Source organism: Peromyscus eremicus, chromosome 1 (genome assembly GCF_949786415.1).
Source record: "Peromyscus eremicus chromosome 1, PerEre_H2_v1, whole genome shotgun sequence".
Taxonomy (NCBI): domain Eukaryota; kingdom Metazoa; phylum Chordata; class Mammalia; order Rodentia; family Cricetidae; genus Peromyscus; species Peromyscus eremicus.
Window position 1 is genome coordinate 40146657 of NC_081416.1, and position 26092 is coordinate 40172748.

General features: G+C 42.0%; 1 pseudogene; it reads right to left on the reverse strand.

The window, feature by feature from the left end:
* Positions 1-25588, reverse strand: part of LOC131893685 (selenoprotein F-like) — a 49839-nt pseudogene extending 24251 nt beyond the window's left edge.
* Positions 25589-26092: the final 504 nt, after the last annotated feature.

Sequence of the window (26092 nt, forward strand, 5' to 3'; positions counted from 1 at the left end):
CAGCAGCCCTGAATTGTGCATCTAAGTAGGTAATATATTCTTTCCCATGGGCTTAATCAAAACATTCTCAAGGCTTCCAACACTTAAGGAGCAAACAAGCTTGAACTCTCTTGACCTGTAAGTCAAGATGGACTCCAGATTCAAAATGTAGTCACTTGTAGGCTCCCACATGAGACAAAGTTTCTCTGTGTAGCTCTGGCTGTCCTGGAACTCACTCTATAGACCAGGCTGGCCTTGAACTGTTTTGTTTGTTTGTTTGTTTGTTTTTCAAGACAGGATTTCTTTGTATAACAGTCCTGGTTGTCCTGGATAACAGCCCTGACTGTCCTGGAACTCACTTTGTAGACCAGGCTGACCTCAAATTCACAGAGATCCACCTGCCTCTGCCTCCTGAGTGCTGGGATTAAAGGTGTGCGCCACCACCCCTGGCTCCTCTTAGGCTTAAAACACATCTTATAGTAAAGATAAATTAGGTTCGTTCTTCTTTATGATTAAATCTCTGTTTCTCAAGGATTGGGCTATATCCCACCTGTAACCTTAACTGCAAATCGTTCTCTACTGTTTGCTGTTGTTTTTGCTGTTTTGGGGGGCCCACCACCAAGCTCCCAAATAAGTTACACATGGAGGCTTATTCTTAATTATGAAAGCCCGGCCTTACTTAGCTTGACAGTTTCTAACCAGCTTTTCTTAACCTAAATTATCCCGTCTACCTTTTACCTCTGGGCTTTTCCCTTTCTCTAACTTCTGTAAATCTTACTCTTATTCCGTGGCTTGCTGTGTAACTGGGTGGCTGATCCTGGAGTCCTCCTCCTTCTCTGTTTCTTCCTTTTTTCCTCTCCTCCCAGATTTCTCCTTCTATATATTCTCTCTGCTTGCCAGCCCCTGCCCCCATCCTTTCTCCTGCCTTGCTATTGGCTGATGGGCTTTATTAGACCATCAGGTGCTCTAGACAGGCACAGAAACACAGCTTCACAGAGTTAAACAAAAGTAACACACCTTAAAATAACAACTGCCTATTCCAGGAATGGCAATCATGTCTTCGTTTCAAAGAGTTGTTTATAACCATCGTGAAACCTTACCTTTGTTTCAAAAGGTTATATGACCACCTATGACTACCTTGTCATGACCACCTGTAGTTATGACTGTTTTACACTAGCCTGCCCAAGCGACAGCAGGACAAGTCAGCAGTAGCAGCTAAGATGCCACACTGTGGCTACTGCCACCACTAGTCATGAACTCATCCCTCATCCTATGCACATGTGCTATATCTCCTTACAAAAAGCAAGCACTTTCTCTCCTCACCCTCTCTCACTCTCTTTTCCTTCTACTAGCTCAGAGGCTGTCTCTGAGCCTCTCCCCCTTCCCAAATGTGAGTGCCTTTGCATGGTGCGACTTTTTGACTTTTGGGCACCTGTTGGCTCCAATCTCCCAAGGCACCTTCCGCTGTTAAATCATTACAATGACAACCTGTTAGGCCCACCTTGCAACCATGTCTTTGTTTCAGGAAGCCGCTAGGACTCAAGTGTATGCTTACATCCTGCTCCTGGAACCCCACTTACTTTGCTGCCAAATCCACCATTTGAAAACTTGTTGTGGGATATTTATACACTGTGTGAAGGAGTAGTGCTGTGATTGGTGTAATAAAAAGCTGAACGGCCCAGTGTAACTGGATTTATGTTGAGGTTTTTGATCCATTTGGACTTTAGTTTTGTGCATGGCGATAGTTATGGCTCTATTTGCAATCTTCTACATGTTGACGTCCAGTTATGCCAGCCCCGTTTATTGAAGATGCTTTCTTTTTTGCATTGTACTGTTTTGGCTTCTTTGTCAAAAATCAGGTGTTCATAGGTGTGTGGGTAAATGTCAGGGTCTTTAGTTCGATTCCATTGGTCCACATGTCTGTTTTTATGCTAATTCCAAGCTGCTTTTTGTTTTTCCATATGAAGTTGAGTATTGTTCTTTCAAGGTCTGTGAAAAATTGTGTTGGAATTTTGATAGGGATTGCATTGAATCTGTAGATTGATTTTAGTAAGATTGCAATTTTTATTATGTTGATCCTACCTATCCATGAGCATGGGAGAGCTTTCCATTTTTTGATATCTTCTTTAATTTCTTTCTTCAAAGACTTAAAGTTCTTGTCATACAGGTCTTTCACTTGTTTGGTTAGAATTACCCCAAGGTATTTTATATTGTTTGTGGCTATTGTAAAGGGTGATGTTTCTCTGATTTCTTCCTCAGCCCATTTATTATTTATATGTAGGAGGGTTACTGATTTTTTTGAGTTAATCTTGTATCCCATCTGTTGTTGTTTGGTTTTTGGCTCTTTTGGGGGCCTGCCACCCTGCTCCCGAATAAATCACACACTGAAGCTTATTCTTAATTATAAATGCCCAGCATTAGCTTGGCTTATTTCTAGCCAGCTTTTCTTAACTTAAATTATCCCATCTATCTTTTGCCTCTGGGCTTTTCCTTTTCTATTCCTGTATACCTTTCTTTGTTTCTCCATTGCTGGTTGTGTAGCTGGGTGGCTGACCCCTGATGTCCTCCTCCTTCCCTGGTTACTCTTTTGATCTCCCTCCTCCCAGCTTTCTCCTTCTATTTCTTTTCTCTGCCTGCAGCCCTGCCTAATCCTTTCTCCTGCCTTGCTATTGGCCAGCCATTCAGTGCTTTATTAGACCATCAGGTGTTTTAATCAGGCACAGTAACACAGCTTCACAGAGTTAAACAAATGCAACATAAACAAAAGTAACACACCTTAAAATAATATTCTACAACACCTGCCACATGACTGAAGATGTTTATCAGCTGTAGGAGTTCCCTGGTAGAATTTTTGGGGTCACTTATGTACACTATCATATCATCTGCAGATAGCAAAAGTTTAACTTCTTCCTTTCCAATTTGTATACCGTTGATCTCTTTTTTTGTGGTCTTATTGCTCTAGGTAGAACTTTGAGTACTACATTGAATAGATATGGAGAGAGTGGACAGACTTTGTCTTTTTCCTGGAAAAAAAAAAAAAAGCTGAATGGCCAATAGCTAGCTAGGCAGGAAAGACGGGCATAACTTCTAGGGAGAGAAAGGAAGAGATTAATTGGGGTACACAGGAGACACCAGCAAGACACAGGAAGTCAGACAGGAGACACCAGGGAGACACAGGAAGTCAGACATACAGAATTAAAGGTAAAAAACCTCTTGGTGAAAATGTGGATTAATAAAAGCAGGTTAATTTAAGTTATAAGAGCTAGTGGGACAAGCCTAAACTGAGGCTGAGCTTTCATAATTAGTAATAAGTCTCTGTTATTTGTGAGCTGATGGCCTAAAGAAAAATCCAGCTACAGAACCCTTCTGCCCCTGGGCTATAAAAGCCTTCCTCACATTCAATGCTGATCTCTTGAACCCCATCTTAGGGGGAGGCAACCCATGCATGCAAATTAAATGGCTTGCTTTAATTAATTTGGCCATGATGATTTGGGTCAGTGTTTGTTCTCCTCCCATCTTGGGGATTAATTGTAACAATGTAGCAAGGCTACATTGTTCACAGGAAGGTCAAGGGTCTAGGAGAGTGTGCCTAATAAAGCAATTAGCTTTAGTCAATTCCGCACTTCCATGCTGACGTGCTCCAAGATGGGAGGGTCTCCAGTCCTTTAGAGACCGATTGCATCTCCATATCCAGCTCACCAGTCCTCTCACTGAACTTAAAACCTGGCCAGCAAAAAGGAAAGAGAGATGTTGTTTGCTTGAGGGTATTTTTCAGTGTTTTGTTTTGAAACCCTGGTGGAAAAGTTTTGTTGAGACCTGGCCAGCCTCTGTCCTGCAAAACTTTCCAAACAAAGGCTTCGGGGCTTGGGGTTTTTCCCAGGTTCTCTTGATTCCTGTAAACTGCTTGGGCTTTGTTCCGCTCACCTCAGCTTCCACTCCATGCCTGCTTCCTATGCCAGCTCTTTAGACCACAGCTTCCTATATCTGCTTCCCAGATACATGGCCCTCCCTACCTGGAAAGAGAGAGCCCAAGAAGACATCACTGAGTAACGAGTAACATCTGACAAGGACAGAAGTGGGAAGGGGAAGTGGCGGTCAGGAAAGGGACACTGAGTCATGTTTACCTTCTCAAGCCCTGTTTTACCACCCTGCCTCACTGCAGCCCTTTTGAATAGGCCTCAGGGTTTGCTTGTGTCTAACAAAAGAAGCCAGTGAAGTTCCCATACCAAGTTTCCCTTGTGAAACAATTAGCATTGTGGCCAGACATGGGGCTCCAATTCAACATTCCTCAGGCTTGGCTGTCCTGCTCGCCAGAGTCAGGAACAACCAATAGCACAAATGTTGCTCTCTGCCTCGGCATGGCATTTGTTTCCCTTCCTAGAATTCCTACGGAAATTTTCCTATGAAATAGATCAGAGGAGGCGAACAAAGAGCTTCGCTTTGAGCAATTCTCTTCCACTCCCTACCAGATCAGACCAAAAAAAAAAAAAAAATTGTTCTCAGATTGCACAAACAAAATTTGGTTCTAAAGACTTATAAGAGCAGAGAGAAGCGGGCAAGCATTCTTCAATTGGTTCAACTGTCTGATCTAAATGAAAGCAAATTCCTAGGATTCCCCTTCAGCTAGCATCACGGAGCAAAGCCAACCCTCAAACAAAAGCACTGGCACAACCCGCCAACAGGGATTGTCACCACAAATCAACATCTGTAGACTCAACGCACCCCAGAGCTCTGGGAAGCAGGAAATCCGGGCATTTGTTATTTCCACAGAACAAACCAACCTTGACACAACAAGAGACAAAACACAGCAGAGCAACTGAAAGGAAGAGAAATAGGTGTGACTGGTGGATGGGGGGGGGGGCAGGGGCGGGGGCGGGGGGGGGGGGCCGACAACACGGGACAGGGGGCTTGTTTTCAGGAATGTGCAGTGTAAGGAACACTTGACTGGCATTTCATCTGAGTCTTCTAAGGGCGAGGTTTCCTTACTAGTGATCCAACTGTGCTTGCTTAAGGTTTGATTTTTCCTGTCACATCAGAGACTAACTCAGTGAAGCATAGCTTGTGTGTCACAGTATAAATTCTATACAGTAGTTGTTCAACCTGTAAGCACGCTATTCTAGATCTAGGTAATTTCTGGTCCTCCAGCATTACAGATCTATGAATCATTGTGACCAGGATTTAACAAAGACATTTATTTTCCCCTCCCTAAAAATTAAGAAGAACCAGAGACTAGACAGATGTAGAATAAAACCAAACACCATTGATATTAAAAAAAACAATACAACAAAAAAACAATAAAACAATAAAATTATTCCTAATGGTATTCTGCCATACTCATAGATCAGTGCCTTATTCAGTCATTATCAGAGAAGCTTCCCTCAACAGCAGATGGGAACAAATGCCTATAGGGACCTACAGCCTGATATTATGTGGAGAGAGTCTAAGTTAGAGGGCTCTATCAGGTTCCTTCCCTCAGAGGTCAGAGAGGAGGCAGAAAAAATGTAAGAGTCAGAGGGGCATGGAGAACACCAGGACAACACAGCCCTCTGAATCAACTAAGCAAGGCTCAGGTGAGCTCACAGAGACTGAAGCAGCAAGCACAGGGCCTACACGGGTCTGCACCAGGTCCTTTGTGTATATATTATAGCTATTAGTTCAGTATTTTTATGGGACCCCTGACCATGAGAACAAGTGGGTCTCTGACTCTTTTGCCTGCTCTTGGGACTCTTCCCTCCTGTTGGGTTTCCATGTCAAAATTCAAGTTTTTGCTTAATCTTATTGTATTGTATTTCTTGCTCCCATTCTCACTGCATACTCAAAACTGCCTTTTCTGTAAATAAACAGCTGAGGAGAATCCATATTGGAATCTCCTGACCTCTGTTGAATTCTAATTTTGTTGACCATCTCAGCAGCATTAGATGTCACTAAAGACTCTTCTGAAAGCCCTCTCCTTTCTGACATCTAAATGCTGGTTTTTATTTGGTTTACTTCTGATAGAAAGCTTTGTTTTGTTTTGTTTTTCGAGACAGGGTTTTTCTGTGTAGCTTTGTGCCTTTCCTGGATCTTGCTCTGTAGACCAGGCTGGCTTCAAACTTACAAAGATCCGCCTGGCTCTGCTTCCCGAGTGCTGGGATTAAAGGCGTGCGCCACTGCCGCCGCCGCCACCACCACCACCTGACCCTGATAGAAAGCTTTTACTTACCTTCCTATAATCTTTGCCTTGATTCAGCCGCAAGTTCAAAATGGTCCACTCCATGCACACGTATTTTCTATTTATCTTGTTTTCTTGTTCATTTTAACTGACACAGACTTACATGTTATTTATGAAGTATAATGTGATGTTGTTACAAGTACACAACAGGCAATGATCAAATCATATTTAATAGAACCATCACATCAAATGCTTATCACTTTTTTTTTTTTTTTTCTGAGACAGGGTTTCTCTGTGTAGCTTTGGAGCCTGTCCTGGAACTCTCTCTGTAGAACAGGCTGGCCTCGTACTTCCAGAGATCCTCCTGCCTCTGCTTCCCAAGTGCTGGGATTAAAGGCATGCGCCACCAACACCCGGCTCAAATGCTTATCACTTCTTCGTGTTAGAACAAGCCACATATATCCTCTTAGCTGCTTTGAAGTAAACAACACACTATTATTAACTGTGGTATTTACCCTGTTGGGTTACAAAACATTCATGCTTGTTCCTCCTAACTGGCTATAATTTTATCTCCATTGACTTATCTTTCATAGTCTTTTCTTCCTGCCTTCTCAGCCTAGGGTAACCCCTCTACACTTCTCTGAAAACAGCTGTATGATTTGACACAGAAGTGAGATCAGGCAGTATCAGTCTTTAGTATCTGGTTTATATCATTTTATATGTCTTCCAGACTCAGCCATGTCAGTACAAAAGACAGAACGTCATTCCTTTGTGGCTGAGTAGTTTTCTATTGGCACAGGCAGCAATATATTTTCTTTATCCACTCATATATTGATGGACACCCACCTTGATTTCTATCTTGGCTACAATAGTGAATAGTGCTACAATAAACATGGGCATTCAGATACCTTGGCGTCTGATTTCATTTCCTTTGGTTGGATGCTCATAGTGAGACTTCTAGATACATGCTAGGTCTACTAGTGTTTGAGGAAACTCCATAATGACCATACCAATTTACATTCCCAGCAACAGCATATAAATAAACCTTTCTATTTCTCCACACCTGTAGCTAGAGTTTTCCTGACTGGCCCACAGTCAGGACAAATCTCTGACACCCGCCAGTCCCACAGCCACTCAGACCCAACCAAATAAACACAGAGACATATTGGTTACAAACTGTATGGCCGTGGCAGGCTTCTTGCTAACTGTTCTTACAGCTTAAATTAATCCATTTCTATAAATCTATACCTTGCCACGTGGCTTGTGGCTTACCAGGATCTTCACATGCGGCTTGTCATGGTGACGGCTGGCAGTGTCTCTCTCACCCAGCTTCCAGTTCTCTCAATTCTCCTCTCTGTTAGTCCCGCCTATACTTCCTGCCTGGCCACTGGCCAATCAGTGATTTATTTATTGACCAATCAGCAACACATTTGATATACAGACCATCCCACAGTACACACCCATGCCAGAACTTACTATTTGGGGTCTGACTTTTGTACTTGCCATCCTAATTGAGGTGAAATGTCGGGGCTCTCGTTGTGGTTTTAATTTATATGGATGATGTGCTTTCTACCTGAACTTGTTGGCTATGTGTATTCATTTGACATCTATTCAAGTCCTTTGCCTGTGTTTTTAATTACATTATTTGGCATTTTTGTTACTAAGTTCCCTATATTATAGACATTAATTACTTGCCAAGGACTTAGTTTGTAAATATTTTTCTCCCATTCTACAAGTTAGATCTTCATTCTGTTAATTATTTTCCTTATTGTAAAGAAACTTTTTATTTAACATAGCCCAATATGTGCATTTTTCGCTGTTGTTTCCTGTGCTTTTGAGTTCTTTCCTAAAAAATCATGGTTTTCCATTTTTTACTAATTTTATTATTGTAAACCTTACATGCAAATTTTCAATCCACTTTACTTATTTTTTTTTATATATTTTGAGAGGTAGAGATTATCAATACAAAATGGAGTTCTTGCTTCAAGGACAATAGTGCTAATTTGTTCCATATATGGAACAAAGCCATATATGAAAAACAGTGGCTTAGGAACTGGATTAGATTGCATCAGAAGACATGTTCCACTGTGGAATATGAGATGGTTATGTGAGATCTTCTTAGCCGTATTGCTCCTCAACCTTCTAGCAAAGATCAACTAGAAATTTTATTCATTACAGAACAAAGTAAGTCATCATTCATGGCCCTGACCAAATGTATTGGTGGGGACTACAAGTAGGCAGGTTACAGAAGATTGGGGGAACTGCCAAAGGTCTCAGATGTCTGATCATATTCTTAGTTTTTGGCTTGGTGGAAAGCTGGTGGTCTTCAAAGAACTGCTTTTAAAGGTTTTCATAGTCATTAAGATGTTAGTTCAGACAAGGGTGTGAAAATGAATAGCTCTTAAGGGGACTAAAAATAGCCTAAGATCATTTGGCTCTGGTCTGCAACATTGTAACTTTCCACAAAGTTCCTTTGGTCTTGTAAAAGCTCTAACAGGCATGACTTTTGTTTTTTCTGGGAAGTTCAGCTTCTAGGATCTATTTTACCTTTGTTTTACAAGTACAGATCCAATTTTCCCTGGAAACATTTGTTGAAGCATCTTTCCTTGCTTCAGATTTAAGTCTCGGTATCTTTTTTGAAAACTGATCACATTATCAGTGGATGGACTGATGCCTGTTTGCTGTGCTCAGTTCCTTGAGTTAGTCCGCAAAAGTCAGTTCTACGCCGGGTTGTTAGGCTGTGCTCCCATAGCTCTATAGTACATTTTCAAGTCAGATAGAGTGATTCTTCCAGCTTTAATTTTCTTCAAAATTGCTAATGGGGGTTGTAGCTGAAGTTATCCTGTTCCTGCCCGGCTCCCGCAGCCCTCAGACCCAAGCAAACACACAGAGACTTATATTATTTACAAACTGTATGGCCTAATGGCTCAGGCTTCTTGCTAGCTGTTCTTATATCTTAAATTAATCCATTTCTGTTAATCAATATGTCGCCACATATTCCGTGGCTTTACCTGCTGCCTTTACATGCTGCTCCCTGGATGACAGGCTGGTGTCTCCTCCCCCTCTGCCTTCCTGTTCTCCCAAATCTCCTCTCTACTAGTCTAGCCTATACTTCCTGCCTGGCTACTGGCCAATCAGTGTTTTATTTATCAATCAATCATCCACAGCAGGGGGTGGGGGTCCTTTTGTTTCACATGAATTTTAGCATTGCTTTTCCTTTTTTGTTTGTTTGTTTGTTTCTAGACAGAATGTTATTGGTATTCGGTAAAGATTACAGGAAACCTGTAGATCATTTTGGACAATGCAGACATTTTAATAATATTTATCCTTCTAATCTGAGAGCATAGAAAGAAACCTTTTCATTTATTTCTTCTCTTTCCTGAGTGTTTCTGTGGGTTTGGTTTGGTTTTTGTGCAGGGACACAGACCCAGAGCCTTGTGCATGCTAGAGTTCTACCAGGGAATTACACCTTGAGCCTTATTTTATAATTTTCATTGTAGTGGTCTTTTACCTTGTTGCTTACATTATTCTCAATTAAAATTTTTGTACCTATTTTAAGTAGGATTAATTTCCTGATTTCTCTTCAGATAGCTTTTCTATATACAACAATAACAAATTATTTCTAATTTTATCTATTTTTAATGCCCATGTAGTATCTGTGTGAGTACAGATACACCAAGATCCCACCAAAAAAGGTTGGATCCTCTGGTACTGAAGTTGCAGCAATTGTGAGCTACCTGATGCTGGTACTGGGAACTGATGGAACTCCAGTCCCCTGAAACAGTTATCTGAACTGCTGAACTCTCTCTCCAATCCTCAAGAAGCAATTTTTATGTTCTGACTTTGTATCCCACACCTTTCAACAACCCATTGAATCCATTTATTAATTTGAACAGATTTTGGTGCAATCTAAGTTTTTCTATATCCATGATCATGTTATCTACAAATAGGGACAATTTGATACCCTTCTTTCATATCTGGTTGTAGGGCCCTGGTCTCCTCCCATATTGAGTAAAGCCGTTGCCTGCTTGTCGACCTTGACCAGATGTCCTCCCTATTCTAATTCCCTGCCGGTATCCACCCTCCTGAATGCTTTAGGGAAGTTCCTTGTTTGTGTATCCTGCATATTGGGCGTTAACAGCTTAGATGCAAGAATGTAGAACATTCAGTAGCAAACTTCTGCCCTCCGGGGATCTCCCATTGTGCTGTAAGCCTGTATTTAAGGTTTCCTCCCTCTTTCAATAAACGGCATTCGGCTGGCACCCGGCTTACAGCCGTGGCGAATGACTCGCTGTTTCTTGTCTCTATTTTTTATCCGCAGCCCCTCGCTCGGACATGGTGAACGGGTGACAGTAACGCGGGCGTTACCATTACAAATGGAGGTCCCACCGAGATCCGAGAAAGAAGGGACAAGCTGATGGACACCCGAAAGGTAAGGCTGGCCAGCAATTTAAAGAAAAAAGAAAAGATAAGGGTGAATTGAAATGGGTGCAGCTAGCTCACAGTCAGTTGATTGGACTGTTGAAGCAGGAAGGCACCGAAGTTAAGAAAGGGCAAGACAGCTAAAGATTTTAAATAAAAAAGGAAATCTTCCCAATAGAGAAGAGGGAAGGAAAGGAAATTTCCCCTTAGAAAAGGGAGAAAAATTTTAATCAAGAAAAAAGGATTTTCCCGGTAAAAAGGGGAAAAATTCTGAAACTAGGCCTAAAGATTGGGGCTCTGTAGAGGAAGGATGAAGGAAAGAGAGAAGCCTCTTCCCAGTGGTAATGGAGGAAGAAAAGACTTTTTCCAATTGTAGAATTTTCAGGATAGCTGAAACTCTGAGCTCTTTCTGCAGTGTAGCATCTGAATTACAAAGAATCAGCAGGTAGACCTCATTGCTGCTGGCTGAACAGCAAGAGAGCCCAGAGGTTAGAAGTTCTGCTGTCTGTTTGCTTATTTTGATTCAAATGCTTTTTATTTCTCCCTCAGAGTGGGAATAATTCAATATTTAGGATCCCTTTGTGGGAAATGTTTTTCTGTTTTTCCCTTATGGTGGGAATAACTCATTAGGTAGTCCCTTCATGGGAGTAGGAAGTTTAAACATGAGTTTGTGTGTGCGGGGCGCGCGCCCAGCGGCAGCAGTGATGGACATGCACAAGATAGCCCGGAGCAGCGGACAGACAGGTACAGGCCGGTGGGAGGTGGAGCTGCAATGGAGCGTGGCCCGGGCGGGCACCAGCACTAGAGCCTGGGCACTGGACGGAGCCAAAGCTAAGCCACAGCTTCAGCTTGCTCCAAGTGAGCAGAGGCCCAGGAAGGGACTAACGCTAAAAGTTTAAACAGAAATGTGTGTGTGTGTGTGTGTGTTGCATGTCCAGTATGGCTGTGGTCAAAGGCACATGCTGCAGCAGCAGTGTGTGAGATAGCCCGGAGCAGTGGGTGGGCAGGTATGCCAAAGCAGGAGGTGGAGCCACAAGGCCAACAGAATGGACCAAGCCAGCAGAGTCCGGGAGAGGGACTAGCGCCTAAAAGTTTAAACGGGCCTAACTTCTGGTGAAAAATGGTTTCGGTCAGGATATAGAATGCTAAGTCAATGCTGTTTGAATAAAGGATGTTCTGTTCTTTTGACTGTCTTAATAAATGTTTGGATGAATATTTGATTCTCATGGTAGATAAACTAAGGAACAGAATTCATAATTGTGAACTATGTATTAGGTGTGCTCTTGTCTGTTGATCATTACTGAAAATTTGGCCCTGCAATTTAAGTTGCTTTCTAGAAATTCTTGGTTTAATTCTATAGAAATATAACACCTGAAATGTATTGGGTTGTTAGCTTATTAAATAATGTTGCTAAGATAAACCCATAAATAATAATCTCTTACTGATAAAGAGGTTACAAAATTATTTTTCCAGTAAATAAAATACAGGTAAATTGTTTGGTCCACATTGTTAATAATTGGCAATTTACATTAATGTTACTTGGAATTTATAAAAAAGGATCCTAATTTTAACATTTTATAAAAATACTCAAGAGTATTACCTAAAGTTACCTCTTCAAATCCTATAGAGATTGTATTTAATGCTTTTATAATTGGTATATGTAAAAAGGACCATGAAAATAGAAGCTGGTGATAAAATTGCTCGATTAATATTGCTTTCCTATTTTAATTGCAAAATGGCACCTATATGTAGAACTGGAGGCTTTGAAAGTATAGGAAAAAGGTGTTTTGACAAACAGTTATCAATGATAAACAGCCTAAGTTAAAAATAAAATTATATGGGATTGAGATTAAAAGATTACTGGATTCTGGTGCTGGACATATCTATAACTTCACAAGAATCCTGAGATCCCAACTGGCCTCTACAAGAAGTCAGGAAAATGGCGGCTATTACAAGATCTTAGAGCTGTAAATAATACCATGCTTCTCATGGGAGCAACACAGCCTGGTTTGCCTGCCCCATGGCAATTCCTAAACATTGGCATTTAATTGTGATTGACTCATATGGATGATATTTTAATGGCTGCTAAAGATAAAAAACTTGTTTTTGATGCCTTTTCTAAATTACAAGAGGTTCTTAGCCTGGCTAATTTACAGATTGCCCCAGAAAAGGTACAGATATCTTTTCCCTATCATTATTTAGGTCATGAATATTTTGTTTTTCTCATTCACCTACTGGAGCGTTTTGGCAAACAGGTTCTATTCTATGGGTACATTCCCCAGCTTCTCCAGCAAAAAACATCACTCCTTATCCACAGGCTATTACTCAGATTATATTTAAGGGAATCAAGATCAGTGTTCAAACTTTTGGTAAGGAGCCAGATATTGTGGTGACCCCATACACCCAGTCTCAAATAGCATGGTTGCAAGCTAATGATAATGATTGGGCCATATTAACATGCTCCATGCAGAGTCAGTTTGATACTCACTACCCCTCCAATGATGTGTGTAAATTTTTTTAAATTGCATCCTGTTATATTTCCCAAGATAGTACAGATGACTCTTATTCCTCAGGCCCGTGTGGTATTTACTGATGGCACTTCACATGGTTTTGCTGTGGTGGTTTCTGGTAACATAGTAAAGAGAATGAAAGTCCATGGCACTTCTGCCCAAATGGCAGAGGTACAGGCGCTGTTGCTTGCTTTACAGATGTTTTCTGATGAGAGTGTAAATATTTATACTGATAGTCAATATATGGCACATGCCATTATGCCTTTGGAGACAACAGCCTACATACCATCCATTTCTCCCATTCATGAATATTTATTGGAAGTGCAAGGACTTATATGGTCCTGCTCACATAACCTTTATGTGGGCCATATTAGAGCTCACACTCAATTGCCTGGACCTCTAAGTGAAGGTAATCAGAGGGCTGACGCCATTACTCGTGTGGCTGTCACATTAGTTTGTTCTGCCTTTGATAAGGCTACTCAGTTGCATCTACGTTATCATCTTAATGCTGGATCTCTTCCTCATCATACAGGCATAACCTGGGAACAAGCCATCCAGATAGTTAAATCATGTCCTATTTGTGTTGAATTTTTACCTGTTCCTCATTTGGGAGTTAATCCCCGAGGACTTTTACCTAATCATGTGTGGCAGATGGACGTCACACACGTACCTTCCTTTGGAAAGTTACAATATGTCCATATGTCTATTGATACATATTCTTCTCTAATTTTTGCTTCTGCCCATTCAGGGGAAACGGTTAAGGATGTAAAGAATCATTGTCTTCATGCTTTTCCTTACATGGGAGTGCCAAAATGCATAAAAACTGATAATGGTCCCACCTACAGCAGTATGGGATTTTCAAAATTCTGCCAAGACTTTTCTATTGTTAATAAGACTGGTATTCCTTATAATCCTCAAGGACAGGCTATAGTAGAACGCTGCCATCGTACCTTAAAAACATATATTTCTAAAGTAAAAAGGGGGGAGCTAGGGGCTCATCTCTCCTCTCCACATTCTACTCTTTCCCTTGTTTTATATATTTTAAATTTTTTATCGGTGGATTCTGCTGGAGTATCCGCTGCAGATAAGCACTGGAGGGATCCTGTTGCAAATCATCCTCTGGTGCGATGGAAGGACCTTTCTACTGGCACTTGGAGGGGACCCGATCCGGTGTTGGTGTGGGCCCGGGGATCTGTTTGTGTCTTTCCACAGGACAATGAAGTTCCTCTTCGGGTTCCTGAGCACTGTGTGCGCCCTGTGGCTGCTGCTAAATCCCGACATGGCAGAGACCTATTGGGCCTTCGTAAAAAACTCTCCCCTTCTGATGCCAATGGGGATTGAGAGCCCAATATGGCCAGCCTTGGCAAGCATTAACGTAAGCCTAGGAACTGTAGCCACGTGGTTGGATTCTTCAGAAGGTAATGTATGGTAACTTTTTTAAAAAATGTTGAGAATGTGTCACACCTTGGAGATTAAGAATAACCATGAAGGTCACTGACCTTCATTTGTTAACAGTAACATGCCAGCTAAGCCTTTTCACATTTTGCAACCCTCTTCAAGCTGGTGTAGTACCTACTTTTCAGGAATGGCTCTGTGCAACATCTATTGGCCTCCTGAAATTCTTCTAGCCTCTTTTGAAGACACCTTAAAATTTGTGAGCCTGAATGTAGCCATTAATGAGACCATTAGTTCTGCTCCTTGTTTGCTGTTTTTGTTTTTGTTTTCTTTATGGTTCTTAGTTCTTTTGCAGACCTGCCAGCCTAAGTAGTGCTGGGATCAAGAAAAATGGGCCTTGGTGGTTCGTGTTCCTGGAGCTGCGTCCATGCCAGTGGACCATGGCAGTTAGACACAGATGATGCTAACACGCTCCAGAAGAGACTGACATCACTGTTGCCGTTGTTGCTGTTATAGCGGTGGTGGCCACTGCTGCTACTATTTCTGGGATGGCTATTTCATAATTGGGTTCTACAGCTAGCACAATGGAGATCCTGGCAGCAAAAGTAGCTACCACAGTTAGTTAATCTTTTATTGGGCATGATAAATTTAATTCAACAGTTATATACATTTAAATTGGCTTTGAAAGTTGTAAAAATTATTTAAACTCAAGTTCCATTTGCGTATGGGATACCACCTTACAAGGACTCCAATTGGCAGTAAGGCTCGTTTAAGAAGGGAATGGCTCAATCGCCTTTAGCCTCCTGGCTATGGGTGGGTTAGGACTACTGTTGGTCTTTTCTGGGTCGCACAGATTGCAAGCCCAGCGCCACTTTGAGATCTTTGGCAACAGTTTACTCTACAGCTCACATGGTTGAGCCTGTATGATAATGAGTATTCAGAGACGGGTAATGCTTGGGGGGCGCTCACCAACCTAAGACAGAGCACTTGCAGGGCCTGGGCAGGTGTCTCCATGACGGGTAAGGTGACCTGCTGACGTCCCACGCAACCTAAGTCAGAAGCTCATTTTTTAGTAAAAAGGGGGGACCTGTAGGGCCCTGGTCTCCTCCCATATTGAGTAAAGCCGTTGCCTGCTTGCCGACCTTGACCAGATGTCCTCCCTATTCTAATTCCCTGCCGGTATCCACCCTCCTGAATGCTTTAGGGAAGTTCCTTGTTTGTGTATCCTGCATATTGGGCGTTAACAGCTTAGATGCAAGAATGTAGAACATTCAGTAGCAAACTTCTGCCCTCCGGGGATCTCCCATTGTGCTGTAAGCCTGTATTTAAGGTTTCCTCCCTCTTTCAATAAACGGCATTCGGCTGGCACCCGGCTTACAGCCGTGGCGAATGACTCGCTGTTTCTTGTCTCTATTTTTTATCCGCAGCCCCTCGCTCGGACATGGTGAACGGGTGACAGTAACGCGGGCGTTACCGTTACATCTGGTGCCCTTTATTTATCTTGTCTAATGACTCTAGCTGAAACTTTCAGTCCATGTAACATGAATGTGGCAACTTCATTATGTTCTATATCACAGAGGAAAGCCTCAGTTTTTCCTGTTCAATATGATTGTAAGTATGAGTCTGGCATACATGGCCTTATATTATGTTGAAGTGTGGTGATATTTTAATTGTGCTGAAATGTGATTTTATTTATATGTTAATAAACAAAGTATGCCTGGAGATCAGAGGTCATAGCAAGCCAGGGACAGCAGTCAGGCTGTGGTAGTCCATGCCCTTAATCCGATCACATGGCAGGCAGAGTCTCTGTGTGGTCAAGGACATAGCCAAGCATGGTGACATAAACCTTTAATCCCAGTACCAACCATAGAGACCAGGAGGTCTGTATAGACAGGCAGTGATGAGGAAGTCATGTGGCTGGGCTTAGAGCCAATGAGAAAGCAGAATAGGAAAGCAATAAAAACACTAGTCAGACATAGAAGGTCTCTCTTGGGGGAAGCTACTGCTGGTGGTTAGCTAAAGCTAGGTGGCTCTTGCTCTGATCTCTTTGGCTTTAACTCTGTATTTGGCTCTGTGTTTCTTATTTAATAAGACTGTTAAGAAATTTGTCTACATTGAAGTATATTTCTTCTATACCTAACAAGTTGAACTTTTAACGGGAAGGGATATTACATTTTATCGAATGCTTTTCCTTAATATATTTGATAATCATTTGATCATGCTAATATTATGTATCACATGTTGAAAATCCTTGCATCTTGCATCAATCTCAGATCGCATGGCGAATGGTTTTTCAATGTGCTACCAAGCTCAGTTCCCTCACACTTTTTCAATTGTTTTATTACATTTATTTTAGGAGGGAGGCTTGTATGTGTTGTGGAGTGCATGTGGAGGTCAGAGGGCAGCTTGAAGGAATTGTTTCTCTCCTTCCACTACATGGCTTCTGGAGATCAAACTCGGGTCATCAGGCACCACAGTGATGCCTTACCTGCTGAGCCTTCTCAGTTTTAACAGACAGGAATAATGCTGGCCTTGTGAAATGATTTTGGAAGAATTTTCTCCTTTTCAAATTTTGGGTCTAGTTTGAAAAGATGTAGTTCTTTAAACATATTTAAAAGAATTTAGCAGTGAATCTACCAGACCCCAAGCTTGTCTTTATTAGGAGACTTTTTATTGCTTATTTAATCACTTTCTGCTTACTGGTCAGCAGATATTTTCTCATTTTTCTCCTCAACTTTGACATGTTGTATACATCCACTCTTTCTAGGTTTACCAATATGTTAGCATACATGATAAATCTTAATAATCATTTGTAATTCCTATGGTTTCTGTTACATTTATTTTTCAGTCCTGATTTTGAGTCAGTTTTAGTTTGCTTTGCTAGAGATTTGGCTTTGCTTGTTTTTTGTTTTGTTGGTTGTGTTTTTGATCCAGGGTCTTATATAACCCAGGGTGGCCGTGAACATAGCCTAGGATGACCTTGAGCTCCTGATTCCTATGTCTCTACTTCCAGGGGTGCTGGGAGAGCATGAACATGCCGCTACACCTTATTTATGTGGTGTTGGGGATCGAACCTAAGGCCTTGTGCATACTAAGTGAACTACATCCCCAACCCAACTTGTTTTTAATCTTAAAACAAAACAAAAAAACAAACAACTGTCAGTGTGATGTGGTCATGCTATGCCAAAAGGATTACAAATTCCGGGCAAGTCTGTTATGACACTGTCTCAAAAAAACAAAACAAAACAAAACAAAACAAAAAAAACAGTAACAGTAATTTTTCATTTCATATGTAATTTTTTTTTCCAGAGCTGAGGACCGAACCCAGGGCCTTGCGCTTGCTAGGCAAGCACTCTACCACTGAGCTAAATCCCCAACCCTGTAATTTTGTTTTAAATATCTATTTTATTTTACTCTGATTGTGTGTGTGTGTGTGTGTGTGTGTGTGTGTGTGTGTGTGTGTGTATGTGTATGTATACCATTGGGGAACAAGTAAAGTCCTAAGTGAATGTGTATTGTTGACATGGGTGTGGCCGTATCACAAACCTAATATCTTAGACCCACGGGAATGGCAAAGTATTCTGCAGGTCAGTCTGGCAAATCCTTCCCCAGGTCAGGTTCAGGAGAATGGCAATGCCTTCCCCTGGTGGTGTGGGGATGTTGACAGTGTGTGCAGAAAGTATCAACTGCAGCTACTCCCTCCCTAGTGTTTACAGCCTCAGCCTGCTTCCTTTAGGGACCTCCTACAACATTAGCTAAACTCACCTCCTTGCTCGACTGGATCCAACAAACTCACCCCCTCGATTCCGATGTATAATATAATGTGCTGAAGTTCCAGCCACTGCCTTCTCTATCAGAGCACGTGGCCCACTTGATCCCAGCTTTTCTGTACGTGTGCCATTCCCTCATTTCCTGTCACCCAGCTAGATCTATTCCTAAGCTGTTCAAGTCACAGCACACCTGAGCGTGTGTTCGAGTACGTATGGGTACACTTGTGAATGTAGATATGTGTGTATGTATGTACATGCATGTGGGGGTCAGAGGTCAAGTTCAGGTCTCCTTTCTCAGATGTCATCCACACAGTTTGTTAAGATTGGCTAGGAGCTCACCAAGTAAGTTAAGCTGTCTGTGAGAAACGGCTAATAGAATGTTTATATCCCTGACTTCCAAATTTGAAACTGAGGCATAGAAATAAGGGAATTTCATTAAGGTCTGCAACCCAAATGAGGCCCCCAATGACTGTACGCACAAATACACATATGCATGCATAAACATTAGCCTCATAAAAGTTTACTTCATGGTCCATCTAAAAGGAGTCTGCAAAGCACATATGTGTTCTGCTGTGGAATAATCCTTCTGTACACTGTGAAGATGTGTTGCTCTCATTGTTAATAAAAAGCTGATTGGCAGGATAAGGTTAGGTGGGGGAACCAGACTAAGAGAATGCTGGGAAGAAGGAGGAGGGCAGAGTTGGAGAAGTCTTGAGCCAGACTTGGAAGAAGCAACATGGAAAGTTTATAAATGAGATAAACAAGCCTCCTCGGGGCAGCACATAGATTAATAGAAATAGGTTAGTTTAAATTGTAAGAGCTGGTTGGAGACAAGCCTAAGCTACCGGCCTAGCATTTATAATTAATATTAAGTCTCTGGGTAGTTATTTGGGAGTGACTGCTGTGACACAGAAAAACTCTACCTACAGCATTCAGCTAGCAATACAAGTGATGGTGTGCTGCCTTGGAACCAGCAAGCCTAAAAGCATCCAGAAAATAGGTACGACTGATCAGGCTCACTCACCTAATGGAAAGAATAAATTGAGGCACACATCTGAATCCCAGCACTTGGAAAATGAAAGCAGAAGGATCAAGAGCTCAAAGTCATCATTAGCTGCATATGAGTTCTATGCCAGTGTGGGCTACCTAAGTTAGTGTCACAAAAACAAATAAAGAGAACAAACTGAAAATATGCTATGAATAGCCCCAATGTACTCTGAGTGTTTAAACACATGTAGGGTATTCCTTGCCTGTAGATTAAAGTTTACACTGAATGGGGCATTTCAGGCCCCATCTAACGATCTCAAGTCTCTACCTTAAGCTTCATTTTTTCCCTTCTTCATTGCCACATATACTCTAACTACACCAAATTTGACCAAGTAAAATGCCCCATCATGACTTACCGTTATACCCACAGCATAGTGGATCTCTCAACCCTCATTAGAAACGCTTCCTTTAGCAGTGTGTGATAATCAACACAGAGACCAACAACTGGACAAGGTGCAGAGAACAGGAGACTTTGGAATGCTGAGCCCGAATCGAAATTCTGTTATCATATCTCCTGCTTCCAAGACTCAGGGATCATCACAGAAGGGAGGTGGAAAGATTGTAAGAGCCTGAGGTGGTGGCTGACTCCAAGGAGACAGTGTCTTCTGGACAGTTGCATCTATAGCAGGGCAGTTGCACCTATGGACTCACAGCAGTTGTGACAACATGCACAAGTCAAGCCAGTCAAAATTCCAGTGTGAAGGGGACAGCGAGCACCCTACCTGCCCCGGCCATTGGGGTCCTCAACGGGGACCTAAAAGGAGGGCCGGCGAATGAGAGGGACAAGAGACACAAAGAATGAGAGCAAGACAGGACATCTGATCAAGCTCCAAAATTTTATTTTTCTCTCAAGGCATATATAGGTAGGCAAAGGGGGTTGCGAGCAAGAAGGGACTTAATTATGGGGGTTGCAAACAGGAAGGGACTTAGTAATGGGCTGTTCGGCCAGCAGGGAATGTTGCTCTGGGGGTTATCTATCTACTCTTGTCTAACTGCCTAATTGCTTAACTGTAGCTCATTCACCTGATATCTGAGAAGAGGTTCTGGTGCTATGGAGACTTAAGCAAGGCCTAGATCTAAGAAAAGAGGAGAGAAGCCCAATTATGGCAGCATGTGTGTCAAGGGTCGCTTAGGCTTATGGCTCCCGTCACTACCTAGCTAAGGAGTCATTGGCAATTGGCAGCTGCTAGGAGAGGGAAAGCCAGCTTTCTTTGAGGGTGTGGACTCAGGGTAGGTGGACTATGCTCCAGCAAAAGGGCACACATCCAAGAATGTAAAAGCAGCACCAACTACTTGATGGGTTTTTAAAAAGAAAAGTACGACACAAAATTGGGTGGGTAGAGAATGGGGGGGCAGTGTGGATCTACGAGGAGTCAGGGGAGGAGTAAATATGATCAAAATACACTGCATGGAATTCTCAACAGACTAATAAAAGAATGAAGGGAAAAGCTATCCTGCCATGCCATGCCATTCCATCTTATATTCCTTCTGCCTGGAAAACACTCTCTCCTCCTTTTTTTTTTTTTTTTTCTTAACAGTCACTTCCTCTTTGAAGGCATTTCCCTTGGTAGTATTAATCCCACCATCTGTGAGCACACAACATTTTCATACAACTCATTCCTTCAGGGATGGATTGCTTCCAGAGCAAACCACCTGCCTGTCACAATGCTGCAGGGAGGAGCCCTGCACAGTCCCCATCCCGGGAAGCACACTATGTAGCGGAGGAGAGAGAAAAGAGACAGGATTACAAATGCTACCACAGGGGAAATGAGGTGCTATCCAGTCCATGGCACTTTGACAATTGCCCAAGAATATAATCTGGAGTGAAACTTAAGCCTGTGACAATTAAAAAAAAAAATCAACTTGAAAAACTGTGTGGAACAGAGATTCTGGGTAGATAAAAACACGAATGAAGGACCAAGGTGAAAGAACTTGTGACGAGTTCAAGAGTAAGACGACACACTTGAACACGGGGATGTATGCAGCACACAAATTGATGACTGGACCACTGGAAAGTGAGAGTCCTACATTCTTTTCTCTTTTTTTAAACATAATGTTTTACTGATTCTTTGGGAATTTCACATCATGCACCCCCAATCCCGTTCATTCCCAGTCCTTCCATATCTGCCCTCCACCCTTGTAAAGCACCCCTGCTCCTGAAAAGAAAAAAAATCAAAACAAAAAAACTGTCTTAGTTTGGGGTCTCGATTGCTGTGAAGAGACACCCTGACCACAGCAACGCTTATAAAGGAAAACATTTAATTGGGGCTGGCTTACAGTTCAGAGGTTTAGTCCATTATCATCATGGCAGGAAACATGGTGGTAGGCAGGCAGACATGGTGCTGGAGAAGGAGCTGAGAGTTCTACGTCTTGATCCACAGGCAACAGAAGCAACTATGTATCTCACTGAGCATAGCTTGAGCAAAGGAGACCTCAAAGCCTGCCCCCACAGTGACACAGTTCATCCAAGAAGGCCACACCTAGTCCAACAAAGCCACACCTCCTAATAGCGCAACTCCCTATAGGCGCCATTTTCTTTCACACCACCACACTTACTGACCCCTCTGGCCTTCTCTCGTACCAGTCACAACTGCCACGGCTCCAGTTCCGCTGTACTTGTACCACTCCACTCCTCTGTCTTTCCCACCTCCCATATTCGTTCATCATAGTGGCATTGGGAGCTGCCCTGGGCCATGGGGCAGGGGAGAGTGCTATTTCCTATATTCAAGATCCATCACAGTAACTAGCTCCTTCATCTGACGCCATCGATGGAGGAATTTCTGCCAAGGGCGTTTGTATCTAATGCATTCTCCTATTGTCAGGTTGTGCTTCGTTTTCTCTAAGAATTCTATTAAGATCTGTGTTATTAATACTGTTATATCAACTTTTATAGTTAATCTAGTGTATATGCTATTTTTAATTATTCTGTATAAGTTTATGTACAGAAGCAACACAAACTATATTTTACTTCTCAATGCCATTAGAGGTTTCTGTAACCAGTAGTTACAAAAATTAGTAACTAGTAGTTTAACCCTTATTCATTTTCGTAATTATTGCTATCTTCCCTCTTAGTATTTTATTCTCTGCTTTTGTTTCTCTTTGCCAACAAGCATTAGACAGATCCATTTCTTAACCTTCTTTCTTTTCCCCATGTAGAAATTATGCAACTGATTTTATTTTTAGCATATATAGTCTTCAATTTCTAATAAACTGGCATATTCAAGTAATCAGCATTCCTTTCTTCACTAAAAAGGGCAGGGCCTTTAGCATCTGTAAATTCTTTCCAGCTTCTACTTCATGACTCCCCTTTATCGCAGAGTATTTTGTTTCTAGTTTCTTATGAAATGTAAATAGTTCTGAAGGGACTCTAGCTAGCCTGGGCATGGAAAATGTGGCTCTGGTAGGCCTTGCCCTTCTCTCCCATTCCCTCTGCTAAAAACAGTTAGATTACTTTCTGAAGCTAGCCTAGCTAGGTCTATTCCTTTACTTAGCCACTTCTTCCTCCTGAGACTGACTACCAAGGTCCAGTTATTAAAGTATTGAAGTCTAGAAATCAAAAGCCCCCTTTGGCTTACCTAATTAACATGCTCAATTAAAATTAAACACCTCATCTAACATGGAGTTTCCCACTTTACCTTTATAAACCTCCATTTTCCTATGTGTCACATCTGTCTCTTCTGTATTAGAAGCAGTCCTTTCCCTCCAGGACAAATACCCCTGCCCCCTTCCCCCTGCTCCTTTCCCCTTCTCCCATGCCCTCTGTCTCCTGCCTGTGTCTCTTATTCACTGCTCTCTCCCTCTGTCCCTCCTCTGAGGTGGGAACTTGGTCTGGGGGTCCTGAGCCGATACCTTCCCTTCCAAGTTCTGTCATTTTGTTATGATGATTTGTTAGATTTGTGCTCTCTGTTTTACTCCTCCCATTCATTGTTCATCATTGTTTCACTTCATTACTTTGCTCGGCAATCATTTTCATTTCTATTCAAGGGTAGTCCTCATGGTGACGCAGCATGCCATTCTCGGGCCTCGGCTAACACCCAGCACTTAAATGATAATCTTAGACAGCCATCCATCATCTGTCTGGGATATGAACAACCAGCCCTAGACCTTTGCACATGCTAGGCATGTGCTTTGAGTAGTATTTCTCAGCATCTTATAGGATCTAAGCATAGCGCCTGCTCCCAGGAATCAAGAAATCTGGGATTCCTAGAAGACACCCCAGCTACACATGGACCTTTTTCTTACTACATTCCCAAGACCTAGGACTCTGGGAGCTTCCTGGCCAGATGGCAAATGCTATGGAAAGGCTTTTGGTAAAGTTTTCTGGTTTCCATGGAGCTTTATCTCCTCATTATTACTTGGTAGTGGTTCTGTCCTACTTTCTAGTATGTACAAATTTTCCTTTGCTCATTCTGAAGTCAGCTCTGTGGAAATGTGGGTATATGTGTTAATGTGAAAAATATCATAGCTAATAAATCTAAATCCTAGACTGAACAACAGAAGGGTTGTTGAGAAGGGAAAGTGATCTTTGAATTCACTGTACTCACTGTCTTAATTTGACATGTCAATTAAATGTAAAAGTAAATGAAATAAAGTATTTGAGTCACACTGATTTTCAAATTATGTTAAGATTAAAATTATCTAATTATGGATTAAGTAACTCTTCTATGGTCCAAACCATACCTTGGACTGTGATTAACCTGGAACAAATCACTATTGTTTTATAAAGGAGATTGGTATGGGTTGCAGGCAGTGATTTCCTTCTGAAGACTTTAGCCTGGGAGAGAAAGGAAGGTTTGTAGCTGAAGTTTTCTTGGTTTTGCCCAGCATACAGAGTGATATCCACAGCAAGGGTTGTCCAAACAGTGGTGTTGCCAGTGAGACCTGACAGGGTGTCCCCCACTAGCTGGTCAAAGGTGACAGCAACAGCATGTCATGTTAACAATATGTACACTTTGCCATGTGGCACTTTACATTTACATATTTCCTCCTCAAATTCATTGCAAATACAAGAAAACTATCAATCAGATGCCAATGAGGAGCATTCTACAGAATAACAAAATAAACTCTCAAAGTCATAAAGAAGCAAAATGAATAAAAAATAACCCAGAGGAAAGGCAGGCAGATTATTACAATTGAGAGGCTCCTAAAAGGCAAGAGTAAGAAGTCAGATGTGGTATCCTAGATGGGATCTAAGGCCTAGAAGTGAAAATCCATTAAACACACACAATAGACCGGCAGGTGTGTCTCAGTAGGTAGAGCACTCGTGCAACATGTGTGAGGCTTTGGGTTCCATTCTCAGAACTACACAAATCAATGTGTTGTCACCACCAGCCTCTAATCCAAGCATTACACACTTACTGTAGATATTCAATCTGTTCTGTAATAATAAGGCTACAAAAATTTTATGTGGCAAAAATACTTCCACTAAAAAGAAAGCCAGCCAATAGAAAAGATCTGAGGGGCTGTGAGGAGCAGGCACGTTGTTGAGGCTCAGTAGATCTTACTTGTTTTGTAGTTTTCTGTCAATTAATTTCAACAGAGCACATAGCAAAGGAGGCATCTCCTTCATTACCTTCCCTTATTTAAGATTCTGTTGTTTATAAAACTGGATCAATTATCACAAGCTAGTATTTGCATAATTAACCAGAAGCCTCTCACAAAGCATTTCATTAGTGATATCAACAAGTTCAGAAGAATAGAAATGACTAAGAAATGAGTTTTGTTAAGCTTCCCAGCTCCTTACATATTACAGGCTGTGATGCCACTTCAACTTCTAATTAGAAGATTAATGACATACATAAAAAGACTGACCAATGTAAGCATGCAAAACTCAGTTATTTTCTAGGTGCTCTGATAGTTCATTTGGTAAGAAAAGAACAACTGAGCAAGGTTTATACACGTTCCAACAACGCTTCTGCACTGTCGTGTTCCACTTGAGGATGCGTAGTTCTTCAGCAATGTTCCCGTTGTCATCCAAAAGCTTTAGGACAAGGTCTGAACCGCGAACGTACTTGGACTTGAGGGGACCTCCCCAATTTTTATCCACAGACTTCAAGGATAGCTCCTGCATACAGCTTTTTGGTTTCAAATTGAGATTCTTCCTGATAGCACCCTCCGCAAGCAGGATCCAGCTGAAGCAGGTTAAACTGTCCAAGAAGGCCACAAGAGCTGCAGAGCAAGTTGCTGGAAACCCAACTCTCTGCGTGCCTCTGATGAAAACTCAGCCCCAAGAGCAGAGACCGCTTGAAGTGCAGTCGCTAGCAGCAAGCGCAGCCCTACAGGGGCTGCAGCCACCCAGCCTGCGCGGCCGCCATCCCTGTGGTCCCCTGTCAGTCTTGAGGTACTTGAAAACCGATCTTTGAGTTTTAACCCAAGATGCTAATACACTTCATCTAGAATATCTTCAGTTCCAGCTATAAATCTATGGGTTCAGGTGGAAATGTCCCATAAACCTTACTTTGAGAAACATAATCCTGGGTCTGTGAGATTGCTCAGCAGGAAAAGCACTTTCCATGCAAATGTGAAGACCAGAATTCAGATCCCCAGTACTCATGTAAATGCCAGACAGGCAGAGCTAGCTGCCTTGATCCCAGCACTCAGGAAGCAGAGATGAGACCCCTGGAGCAAACCAAGGCGAGAGAGACAAACTCAGTCAGAGAGTTCTGGGTTCAAGCGAGAAACCCTGTCCCAGTGCCTAAGGTGAAGAATGATATATCAACCTCTGGCTTCCATACACATGAGCACATGCATTTTCAAACGCACATACACATGTGCATACCACATACATGAAAGAAACATGGTCCCAGGCATTGGTAAAC